The sequence below is a fragment of the Pipistrellus hanaki genome, assembly GCF_964339955.1.
Source record: "Pipistrellus hanaki genome assembly, chromosome: 3".
Lineage (NCBI taxonomy): Eukaryota > Metazoa > Chordata > Mammalia > Chiroptera > Vespertilionidae > Pipistrellus > Pipistrellus hanaki.
Genome location: NC_140505.1, coordinates 144361456 through 144374517, shown reverse-complemented (window position 1 = coordinate 144374517; position 13062 = coordinate 144361456).

Here is a 13062-nt window from a genome sequence, read left to right as displayed (position 1 = left end):
CCTCAGTTACAGACTTGATCCCCAGTCCTGGTTGGGGCACATGTGGGAGGCAACCAATCGATGTGTTTCTCTCACATTGATGTTTCTCTCTCACTCCCTCCCTTCCACTTTCTCTAAAAATCAATGGAGAAATATCCTCAGGTAAGGGTTAATAAAAACAAAACAAATTGGTGTTGTTCCTCTCTCTCTCTCTCAAAATCAATAAATAAATTTTTAAAAATATTTAAAATCTACCTCTGGGTTTTAAACGATCTTCACTCAGTTACAGGGCGAGGTGAAGGAAACAAGCTCGAGTCCCCTCTCAAGAAGCTCCCGGTCTGGGGTTGGGTAGACAGACAACTAACAAGACAGCTCCGGCCTGGTGCTGAGTGCTGTGCCCGGGGAGGAGACGGATTGCAGGAACACGAAGATGAGCACCTCACACAGCCTCGAGGTTAGGCTTCTCAACGGAGGTGCCATCACACGGAGCACCCACCGAGGAACAAACAGGCGTTATTCAGGGGAAGCAGGGAGAGGAGGACTTTTCAGGGAAATGTCAGCCAAGAGATAAGGGAGCAAGTTTGGAAATTAAAAAATATTCCTACAATATAATGCTGGAGCGCAGGACAGAAAGGGAGGAATGGTGTTGAGGTTGGAAAGATGAAATGAGAACCGGTCATGGAGGATCTGATACGCCCCGTTAAGGCATTCGGAATGTATCCTAAAGGAAAGGGAAGAAAAGGATTTAACCGGGAGGATAAAGTATTTAGATCTGCATTTTAGATAAATCAGTCTGGCTGTAGTGTGCAAAACCAATGGGAGGGAGAGGGAGGACCCGTTCAGAGGCTGCTGCAGTGAAACATGCAAAAGATGATGTTGGGCAAAGAAGTGGACGGATTTGGGGAATATTCAAGGAGTAGAATCTGCAGTGCCCAGGGGGAGACTGGCAGGTGAGGGAAGAGGAAATAGCAGAGGTGACCCAAGGTCTTGGCTTGAGCAAACAGGCAGACGGTGAAGCTTTCACAGAAACAGGGAAGATCAGGGGAATGGGAGAGGGGGCCCAAGACAACAAAGCCAGCGTTGGACTCACTGAGCGTGAGAGCAACCAAGAGGAAGGCCTGGCAGGCCGTTGGAGCCACAGGCCTGGAGTTCCCGTGTGATGGGATAGTTTAAGGGACTGAGTCTTTCAGTATCTTTCTGCTTTGATGCTTTCTTCTACAAGTAGCTCATAACCCCAGTTTTAAAAAAGAACAAAGGAATATCTCATGTAACAGAAGCCAGAGGCAGGCCGACTGAGATGGTTGATTGGGCAGCTCAGTGATGTCATCAAGGGCCCAGGCTCTGTCCACGGTTCTGCTCAGCCTCAGGGGAGCTCTGTCCTCGGGTCCCAAGGGGCTGCTGGGAGCTGCTGAGTGAGGCTTCTCTCTTCACAGCCAGAGAGGGAAAGAGAGAAGCCCCAGCACCTTGTAACTGAGACCTCCCAGGTGTGAGTTAAGAGGCCTTTCTCCTTGTCCGGCTAAGGCTGTTGGGGTGTCCACTCCTGGAGCAATGGAGTGGCCAGGGGAAAGGCAGTTGGTGCGGGATAGATGTGAGGAGCCAGCCAGTGTCCATTGTGAACATCGCCAGGATCTCCACCTCCATCAGTCCCCCTCCACACACAGGCACACATATACCGTAGTCACACTCTCACTTCATTTTGTTTGTTTGTTTAAATTTTGTTGTTGTTGTTGAGGTAACCTTGGTTAATAACATTCTGTAAGTTTCAGATCTCCCGCTTTATAATACATCATCTGCTCATCCTGTTGTGTGCTCACCACCTAACGTCCAATCTCCTCTCGTCACCACAATTTCCCCCCCTTTATCCTCTCATTCTCCCTCCACTCCCTCCCCCTCTGCTATCCAAAATACTGTTGTCAAAACAAAACAAAACAAAAAACACAAAATACTGTTGTCTGTGTCCAAGAATTGGTTTGTTTTTTGTCCACTTGTTGCTTTTTGTTTAATATCCCGTATCTGAGTAAAATCATGTGGTTCTTGTCATTTTCCGTCCAACTTATTTCACTTAGTATAATAGTCTCAAGATCCATGTGGTCGCAAATGGCAGTATTTCAGCACTTTTTATGGCTGTGGACACACATTCTTTTTTAAAAATATATATATTTTATTGATTTTTTTACAGAGAGGAAGGGAGATGTTTGACAGAATTAGAAACATCGATGCGAGAGAGTCATCGATCAGCTGCCTCTAGCACACCTCCTCTTGGGGATGTGCCCGAAACCAAGATACATGCTCTTGACTGGAATCTAACCTGGGACCCTTCAGTCCGCAGGCTGACTCTCTATCCACTGAGCCAAACCGGTTTTGGCTGGCCTCATATTCTTTATACCACTTGCCTTCTCTCCCTTTGACTCAGTGGCCATTATTACACCAGAGGAGAAATGTCACTACAGAAAAGCAGACAAAAGTTTTAGAGTTACAAATGTTTTCAAGTGAGCAAAACTTCAAGTTTGCAAACTTTCATACCAGAGTCTGTGTCTGTGACACGCATGGGATAAAAGGAAGGGGGTGAATGGGAGACATGAGAAGAAGTGAAATGACCTGAGAACAGTGTAGAAAGTGAGGGAAGAGAAGGGCCTTGGGAGGCTCCCAGAGCAGCACAGAAGACAATCTTGAGGGTGAAGCAGCAGAGTGTAGAGGAGGGTTAGGAGAGCGCGGCCCCAGGAAGCCGCTGTCAGAGCCAGCTCTCAGGGAGGAGCGGCTGGACGCCCAGGCTGGATGGCCAGGCTGGACGACAGTTGGGACATTTGGGTCTTATCAACAAGGAAGATGTTTGAGACCTCCGTGAGATCCAGCCAGGGGAGGGTCAGAGACAAACCTGCTCAAATGAAGAGTGAGTGAGAGATGAGGGATGGGGAACAGACTAGCCTCGAAATGTTTGACAGCGAACAGAAAAAACAGAGCAAAGAAAGACCTGTGTTTGAGAAGTGAGACTTTGGAGAAAAGGGAAACTTGACCAATAATTTTCAAACTGTGCGTCGTGAAGCACTGTTATACAGTTATTGTGTCAAGATCAATATTTTTATTTATTTATTTATTTATTTATTTATTTTTTAAATATTTTTAAAGAATAGAAACATTTTTAGTGTGGCAAAACTTTCATTTTCAAGTATTTATGCACATGTGCACTGGGTTGCCATATAAAATTCTTTTTTTACCTTAGATTTTGGTAAGAAAAAAGAAAGAAGGAAGGAAGGAAGGAAGGAGACAACCAGACTGGAACCTGTTTAAAAGCTGAGGAGAACTATTGTAGAAAGAATCAAGTTGTCATGAGAGGGCCCAGCCATGTACAAAATGACATCACCCCAGACTTGGCTGTGATTGAAGAGTTTTAGGAAAACTCAAAATCCCATTCCAATCAGGAGGATCTGATGCTAACCTCAGGAAGACAAGGTGGGATTTGCCTGTAATTAAGAGAGCTTACACCGCATTGATTTCATTGCGCTCTGCTCGTTGGGGAAGGGCGGTATTTCTCAGGACATCTACAAGAAGGTCATCGCAAAAGCAAGGCTGTGGCCACGTTCACTCCATCCTCTTCCCGGAGAGGATCAGGCTGTGCCGGGCACCAGGTCCTGGGCCCGTGAACGTTCTTCAGGGGCCACTTGCCGTGAGTGGAAGAGGCAGTTCAGTTATTGGGGTTACAAAGAACAGAACAGAACCAACTACCTCAGGCCGTTCATTGTGAGGTCACACACAAAGGCAAAGGGGACAAGAACTGCAGCTGCCTGGGGTGGAGCGGCAGTTGCTTCACTGGAGCCTAGAAACACCGGTGTGACCTGGCCTCGCAGGTGGAATGAGGCCAGCTGGTCTGCAGCTGGTCGGCCTCACGGAGGCTCAGAGGGGACAGGAAGTGCCCTCAGCAGCCGGAGCGCACTGCTCCGGGCCCAGGTCCTGCTGCTTCTACTGCTCCTGTCACACTGAGCGAATGGGCTCACCCTCCACTCTGCTTTTTGCTTACTCATAGTTTCTTTTCACTTATGGCTTCAGTTGTCCTAGGTCAGTGGTCGGCAAACTCATTAGTCAACAGAGCCAAATATCAACAGTACAATGATTGAAATTTCTTTTGAGAGTCAAATTTTTTAAAATATATTTTATTGATTTTTTTATAGAGAGGAAGGGTGGGAGATAGAGAGTTAGAAACATCGATGAGAGAGAAACAGAGATCAGCTATCTCTTGCACACCCCCTACTGGGGATGTGCCCACAACCAAGGTACATGCCCATCAATCTGCAGGCCGATGCCCTATCATCCACTGAGCCAAACCGGTTTCGCTGAGAGGCACATTTTTTAAACTTAAACTTCTAATGCCATTTTTTTCAAAATAGACTTGCCCATGCCCTCTGGTTTGGCTCAGTGGATAGAGCATCCCTCAGCCTGCGGACTCAAAGGTGGTACCCAGAAACCCACCCACATCTCCAGTCAAGTCTTCCAGAGTCAAGTCTTTGCCCACCCCCACTGCACACGCAGCCCCATCCACCACACACACAGCCTCCTGCTGATAGGTCATTACAGTGTGATGACATGATGACCACAGGCTCTTTATATAATAGACTGAGGCAGGGGGGTCCCTCAGCCTGGCCTGCCCCCTCTCATGGTCCAGGAGCCCTCAGGGGCAGGAGGTGACCCAGCTATCAGGGGAAGGCAATGCCTCCATCACACCTCTGCTGCTGACACTGCTGGCAGTGCAAGCCTCAGCCAGCCCTGGTTGCCTGAGCCTCAGGCAGCCCTGGGTGGCTGGGCAGTTGCCATCGAAGGCTTGCCTGCACCTCAGGCCGGCCCTAGGCAGCTGGGTAGCCGACATTTGAGGCTTTCCTGTGCCTCAGGCCAGCCCTAGGTGGCTGCGGGGCTGAGGGGATTGGAGGACCCCAGAGGCAGGCACACTGAACAGCTGGACTCAACTGGAAGCGGGCCCAACCATGCCGTGCACCTGCCTCCCTGGCAGGGCTGAGGGGACTGGGCACCACCATCTTGTGGCTGTGGGTGCTGCCATATTTGAGGGTGTGGCAGTCAATTAGCATATTCCCTCCTTATTGGCTGTGGACACTGCCATCTTTGTGAGGGCATGATGGTCAATTAGCATATTCTCTCTTTATTAGATAGGATTACAGAGTTGACTTGAAGAATTCCAAAATGCTCCTATTAAAAATTAGTCCCTGGACCATGTGGATAAGTGGTTAGAGCATTGGCCCGCACACCAAAGGGTCTTGGGTTCGATTCCTGACCAAGGGCACGTAACTGGGTTGAAGGTTTGATCCTTGCCTCAGGTCAGAGCACGAGCGGGTGGCTCTCTCTCCCTCTCTTCACTTTCCTTTTCCCCTTCCCTCCCTCCCTCCTTCTCTTCCACTCTTTAAAAAACCAATGGAAAAAATATCCTCCCATGAGGATTAACAAAAAAATTCTATATAATAAGAGAGGGATATGCTAATTATCCATTTCGCCCTAAGGCAGAATGACCAACTGTGTATTGACCAGATCACGGATCTGCAGGAGGGTGGGGCAGCAAACTACAAGCAGGTGGTGGAGAGCTACAGGAGGGGGCAGGGCAGCAGGCAGAGAGCTACAAGAGGGTGGCGGGGACCTCCTGGTGCACGGATTCGTGTGCAGGGTTACTAGTGAATAAATAAAAGTAAAAACTAAATTAGGGCTGCATTCTTCCAGAATTTACAAAAGGATAAAGACAAAGTATGGATAACAGATGCAGAAAATCCTAAATCTGTCCCACAGGAGTTTTAGTGGGAGAGAATAAACTAGTACTTCCCAAACTTCAGCGAGTATCAGAATCATGTGAGGATCTTATTAAAAAGCAGATTGACTCAGAGGACCCATGAACCAGACTTTAATAAAAATTCTCCAAAGCAGAAGATGGGTATAAGTCTTGAGGTTGAAAGGCTCTTCAAGTGCTCATTTGAATAAATTCAAACATACACCAGAATATAGTGAGGGAAGAGAGAGGGCTGAGGTGATGTTGGAGAGGAGACAGGGAAAATCAGAAAGCCCCTTATGAGCCATAAACTCTGGGAAAACTTGGGTTGATTCTGACTGCAACTACAAAGGACTCTTCAGAATAAACCATGTTGCCAAAACCGGTTTGGCTCAATGGATGGAGCGTTGGCCGACGGACTGAAAAGTCCTGGGTTAGATTCCGGTCAGGGGCATGTACCTTGGTTGCAGGCACATCCCGGGTGGGGAGTGTGCAGGAGGCGACGGATCGATGTTTCTCTCTCATTGATGTTTCTAACTCTCTGCCCCTTTCCCTTTCTCTCTGTAAAAAAAATCAATAAAATATATTTTAAAAAAAGAATAAACCATGTTACAATAGTTCCTTTTCTGGAGAAGAAATAGAATTGATAAGTTATTATTGTTACTGGATTAACATCTGTCTAGTTAATCAAGAGATAATTTATACATTTTGCAACATACAACAAAATTCTTGCAACTCTTTGCCCAGACTAGTATGCTTGCTACTTTAAATATATATATATATATATATATATATATATATATATATATATATATATATATATATACATATATGTGTGTGTGTATATATACATATATATGTGTGTGTATATATGTATATATATATTTAAAAAATTAAAACACAAACAAAAAACATATATATATATATAATTGATTTCAGAGAGGAAGGGAGAGGGAGAGAGTGATGGAAACAACAATGATAAGAGAAAATCATTGCTCAGCTGTCTCCTGCACACCCCTCCCTTCCCTGGGGATTGAGCCCACAATCTGGGCATGTGCCCTTGACCAGAATCAAAATCGGGACTCTTCAGTCCATAGGCTGATGCTTTATTCACTGAGCCAAACCAGCTAGGGCTGCTTGCTACTTTTAAAGATTTCTGTTATAGAATGGAAAATGCTGGCTTCTTCTGCACTAGTAAAGGTTATAAAAGGGGAATACTGAAACCTTATTTCTAGGAAACAATTAGTTACCAGGCCACATCCACAGAACTGGCCATAAATGAATCTCCCTTTGCTACCTCTTTTAAGACAAAGGCGCCTCAAATATTTGAAATGAAAAAATAAATGTCACCAGCAGAGGGCTAAGAAACCACTACAAGTTATGTCTGATGCTTAACTTAACATTTGGACATATACATTGTAAATAAAACAACTATTACCCCTGTCCGTCTTAACTGATAACTATCCTGTGTCCATCTATATAAAAGAAGTATTATCTGCCAGCGCTGGCATGGCTCAGTGGTTGAGTAAGCAACCATTAAGGTGGAACAATCAGAATGACCGATTGCTATGATGTGCGCTGACCACCCCGGGGCAGACCTCAATGCAGGAGCTGCCCCCTTGCGGTCAGTGAGGGGGAGCACTGCTCAGCCAGAAGCCAGGTTCACAGTGAGCACAGTGGCGATGGTGGGAGCTTCTCCTGCCTCCGCAGGAGCGCTAAGGAGCAGCAAGCCAAGCTGTAAGGAGAAGTGAGCAGATGGGTGGAAAGGAGCCAGAGGTCCTGGACTGCGAGAGGGATGGCCCACTGCTGGCTTAGGCCCACTCCCCACCGCAACCCCTGAGGGCTCCCGGACTGTGAGAGGGCGCAGGCCAGGCTGAGGGACCCCTCCCCACCCCACCCCACCCCCGTGTGAATTTCATGCACCAGGCCTCTAGTGTATAATGGAGCAGGGTGCAGAACTTCCATTTTCTGAAGCATTTTCTCAATTCGTTCAGATTTGCTTTCCAGCAATTGTCATTAGTTTGGCTTAAATAAACTCACAAAAATGATATACAGTTTTGAATGTTTCTTATGTTAATAATATTCTAACCAACTGAGCTGTTTGATTAGGGCAAAGCAGGTAACATGGTTTGTATTTATTTATTTATTTTACATGTACTTATTAATTTTTTTAGAGAGAGAGAAAGGGAGAGGGCTAGAGAGATAGAAACAGTGATGTGAGCCCTGGCTGGTTTGGCTCTGTGGATAGAGCATCGGCCTATGGACTGAAGGGTCCTGGGTTCGATTCAGGTCAAGGGCACATGCCTGGGTTTGGGCTCGATCCCTAGTAGGGGCGTGCAGGAGGCAGCCGATCAATGATTTTTCTCTCACTATTAATGTTTCTATCTTTCTCTCCCTCTCCTTTCCTCTCTGAAATCAACAAAAATATATTTTAAAAATAAAAGAATGGCCGAGACCGGTTTGGCTCAATGGATAGAGCATCGGCTTGGGGACTGAAGGGTCCCAGGTTCGATTCCGGTCAAGGGCATGTACCTTGGTTGTGGGCAGATCCCCAGTAGGGGGTGTGCAAGAGGCAGCTGATTGATGACTCTCTCTCATCGATGTTTCTAACTCTCTCCTTTCCTCTCTGTACAAAATCAATAAAATATATTTTTTTTAAAAAGGCAACTGATCGATGACTCTCATCGATGTTTCTAACTCTCTATCTCTCTCCCTTTCTCTCTGTACAAAATCAATAAAATACATTAAAAATAAATAAATAAATAAATAAATAAATAAATAAAAGAATGTTTAAAAAAAGAAACATCTATCGGCTGCCTCCTGCGTGCCCCCAACCAGGATTGAGCCCAAAACCAGGGATGTGGCCTGACCAGGAATCAAACCAGTGACCTCTTGGTCCATTGGTTGGTGCTCAACCACTGAGCCACACTGGCTGGGCGGTAACATGGCTTGTAAAGGTCAATCCTGAATTCATGGTTTTCAATATATTTAGACACAGAAATGAACGTAAACGTGGTGTGTGTGTGTGTGCACGTGTGCCTGCCAGGGCATTCCTTGGCTCTGTCCACTGAGAGAGCCTGGAGCAGCAATATCCTCATGGCAATGAGCACAGTGTCCAGCTCTTGGTTTCAAGTAACATCCTCTATAAAAAGGAACCAGAGCTCCTTGGAGGAATGGCTGATTCCAGAGCTGATGCAGGGAATGTATAAATTGAACCTGAAACATGTTGCTATGCCAGAAAGAAAATAAAACTAAAAAGGATGAATGCTGAAAGAATATTTGAAGGGGACCAAAGTTTTGCCACCCTGAAGCTGCCTTTTTGGGATATTGATTTTAAGCTGTTTATTATGAAACTAGAGGCCCAGTGCATGAAATTTGTGTGTGTGGGGGGATGTCCCTCAGCCCAGGCTGCACCCTCTGGCAATCTGGGACCCCTTGGGTAGGGTCCCCTAGGCCTGGCCGGTGATCAGGGTCTATCGGGGTTTTTGTCCCCCCAGCTGCTGCCACTGCTTGCCATCTGTGCGGCACTGATCCCCCTAACGCCCCCGCCATTGCCTCCCTCTGCAGGCAACAGGCGTGGGGTGCGAATGCTCTTCTGGCCTGGGCCTCCCTCTGCCAGGCGACCACTGGCCTGATAGCTGGCCGGCCACATACCCGCTACAGCGTCGCTGGCCTGCAATTGATCACCCAGCAGAGGGAGGCCCCGCCCACCTGGCTGGGGCTCCATGATTGAAGCACAGAGGGTAGCCTGGGCCTCCCTCTGCGGGCCGATCATGGGGTGCTGGAGGCCCCCCAACCAATCGCATCACACCTACCTTGGCTGGCCTGGAGCCAGTGCATGTCATAGCGTGGTTGTTGGGAAGATTGTCCAGAAGGTAATTCTGCTGTTTGGTCAGTGGGTTGATTTGCATATTACGCTTTTATTATTATTGATAGAAGACTCAGAAAGAAACTTTGACCATCTTCCCTTTCCCTGCCCCAAAATTTCAGTCAGAAAAACCTACTTCAGGAAGGAAATCTAAGGATGTTCGACTTAACCGAAATAGCCTATCTTGAATTAAGTATGCTAAAGAAGAGGGCTTAGGCAGAGTCTGTCAGACTAGAAATCCCAAGTGCCATTGTTTCTGAGTTGCCCAGCAAGAATTTCCCTGCCAAGCATGTTCTGCTCTTCCTCAGAGCCTGTAAGTCACCCATTCTCACTTCTGAAATCGAAGACCCCGTTTCTCTCCTCCCTTTTCTTCTTTGTCCAACATGTCACATACACCTAATGTTGCTTCACTGTCTGGAATGTCATGTTTATGTGAATTCCTCATGCACATACATGTATTGAAAATTTTTTTCTTCTCTTGTTAAATCTGTTAATTTGGTTATTAGCCCAGCTAGAAGAACTTAGAAGGTGGGAGGAAAAGTATTAATTTGTTTTAGCTCCCACGCAGTCATGCTGAAGGATACAGAAGACAACTTGAAAGGACTCCTGGTAACCAAATCAGACAACTCGAGTATCAAAATGAACAATATTAGTCATTGGATAATAATTCACTGAATGTACAGGGACTTTGAATCCATACTGATGTAATTAAGTAAAATGAAAGCATGATGAGGAATGGACTATTTCATAATCTCAAGGTCTCCCCCCCAAAAAAACAAAACAAAAACTTATTAATTACAAAAAGGAAAGAGTAATGTACAGTAGAGAAACCTGGCAGATGCCACTTTAACCAAGTAGAGTAAAGGGACATGGGAACAGGCACAGCCTGGCAGGACCCAGTAGAAAGAAAACAGGATAATTTCTGTGACTGTCCTGCTGCTGATGAGTAACCTGAGTGGAATTGTAAGGAAATTTCAGACAAACCCAAAGTGAGGGACATTCTATAAAAAAATGGACAGTAATCCTCAAAAGGGTTAAGGTCATGAGAGTCAAGAATGAAACCCTGTTGCAGATTGAAGGAGACTACAGAGACATGACAACTAAATGCAGCGTGTTACTTGGGCTGGCTCCTTTTGCTATAAAAGACGTCACTTGGAAAACTGGTGGCGCTTAAATGGGGGCTGAGGTTTAGGAAGGGTAGGACTGCACCCATGTCCTTTCCCTGGTTTGGTGGCTGTGTGTGGGTAAGGAGGAATGTCCTTGGTGGCAGGAAATAGACACTGATGTATCAGGGTAGGGAGGGATGGGCAACATATGGACAACTTACTCTCAAATGGTTGAGGTAAAAAGCTCTTTGTACTATTCATGTAAATTTTCTGTTTGATATAATTTCACAAAAACAGATTTTTTGTGAAAAAGCCCTGGCCAGTGTGACTCAGTTGACTGAACATTGTCCTGTGCACCAAAAGGTTGCTGGTTCGATTCTGGGCCTTGTACATCAATGACAACACTATATTATAACCTGAATAAGAAGATTAACTTAAGTCTCTGTAGGAAAGGTCCAGCAAAGACAAACAGAAGCAGACCACTCTGATTGATGTGTAGAAAATAGGTTATGCCCTAACCAGTTTGGCTCAGGGGATAGAGTGTTGGCCTGCGGACTGAAGGGTCCTGGATTCGATTCCGGTCAAGGGCATGCACCTTGGTTGCGGGCACATCCCCAGTGGGATGTGTGCAGGAGGCAGCTGATCAATGTTTCTCTCTCATCAATGTTTCTAGCTCTCTGCCCCTCTTCCTCTCCCTCTCCCTTCCTCTGTAAAAAATCAATAAAAATATATATATATTAAAAGAAAACAGGTTGTACGCTCTGAGAGGTATGGCCGATATTCTGAGTATTGGCTCTTTTAAAGACTTCTGATATAAAACCAGTCTCCTTGTGCCTTGATTCTGTGAAGCTGGTGCCCCGAAGACGAGGCATAAATATTTTGGTTATCAAAAGGCATACCACTCAGAAGAAATCACTTAATTTCTCTTACAAATTTGATTAGTGAGTCAGTCCAAAGATCTACCACCCTAGGTCGCCTGACAAATTCAAGTTTCCAAGTTTGTGACGATGAGGACCAACCTGCACTGTGCTGACTACCTTATGGACATGAAGACACAGTGCAGCCAACCTCATCCTGATGCTTCCCCATCCTTCAAAGCATCCTTCCTTCTGGTACCCCAAATGCCTGGCAAAGGGCCTTACACACAGTAGGCACACGGTGCTTGTGGTTAGGATTTAGGATTTGGCACATGGATAGCACCTGTTAGTGGAATAAGGTGACCTTCCCTTTCCCTCAGCTCAGATCGTCTTTCTAGTTTTATTCCCTATGTTGCATCTACCCCTAAAGGACTCAGTATTCTCTGAACACTCCATGTTCTTTCATATTTGCTTGATATGAATAATGTTCTATTTTTATTTTATTTTTTAAAAATATATTTTATTGATTTTGTACAGAGAGGAAGGGAGAGAGATAGAGAGTTAGAAACATCGATGAGAGAGAGTCATCGATCAGCTGCCTCTTGCACACCCCCTACTGGGGATATGCCCGCAACCAAGGTACATGCCCTTGAACGGAATCGAACCCGGGACCCTTCAGTCCCCAAGCCGATGCTCTATCCTTTGAGCCAAACCGGTTTCGGCTAATGTTCTATTTTTAAAGAGGAAGTTCAAATATTACTTCTTCTCGGAGATCTTTCTTGTCTTTCCGTGCATTCATGTGATCCATTATTTATTCATCTAGTGACTCATTCAACAAACATTGAGCACCGTTATAAGCTGGGCACAACGCGAGGCATTGGAAATGTGATAGTAAGCCACACATAAAGGCTCACCACCCTTATGGAGGCCCCTCATGGGGGGAGACCGAGTTTAATAAACATAATTTATTTTGTCCACATTCATGAATATACAATTAGCACCTGACATGTTCTAAGGAAGCAAACACTGTTCTTTGAGAGCACATCACCAAGAAATCTATTTAGAGTAGGGAGGGTTATGAGTAGAGGGGTTCAAGGAAGGCCCCTCTGAGGAAACGTTTTCTTAGGTGTCTGGAATGGCGCCCCCAAAGCTGGACCCTCACTCCGACCTGCATCGGGGTCCGGGGACCCTCCATGCCGCCGCCCACAGCGGTAGCCCCAGCCCGGACGGCCGGCCCTGCCCTCACCAGTCCCGAGACCTCGCGAGAGTACGAGGTCACCCGTTAAGGCTCAGACTTCCCGGCCTCAGAACGGCCGCCCCTTCCTCCGGGCCCCGCACCCCGCGCTCCGCTCTCGGATTGGCTGGCTGAGCCGAGACGAGCTAGAAAGAGGTTCGACTACTAGTCCTATTTCTGGTCCCGCCCATGGAGCCTTCAGATTGGACGGCTGGGTCTTGCGTCACGCGCCCCCTGGAGCGCGGACGAGCCAATCAGGA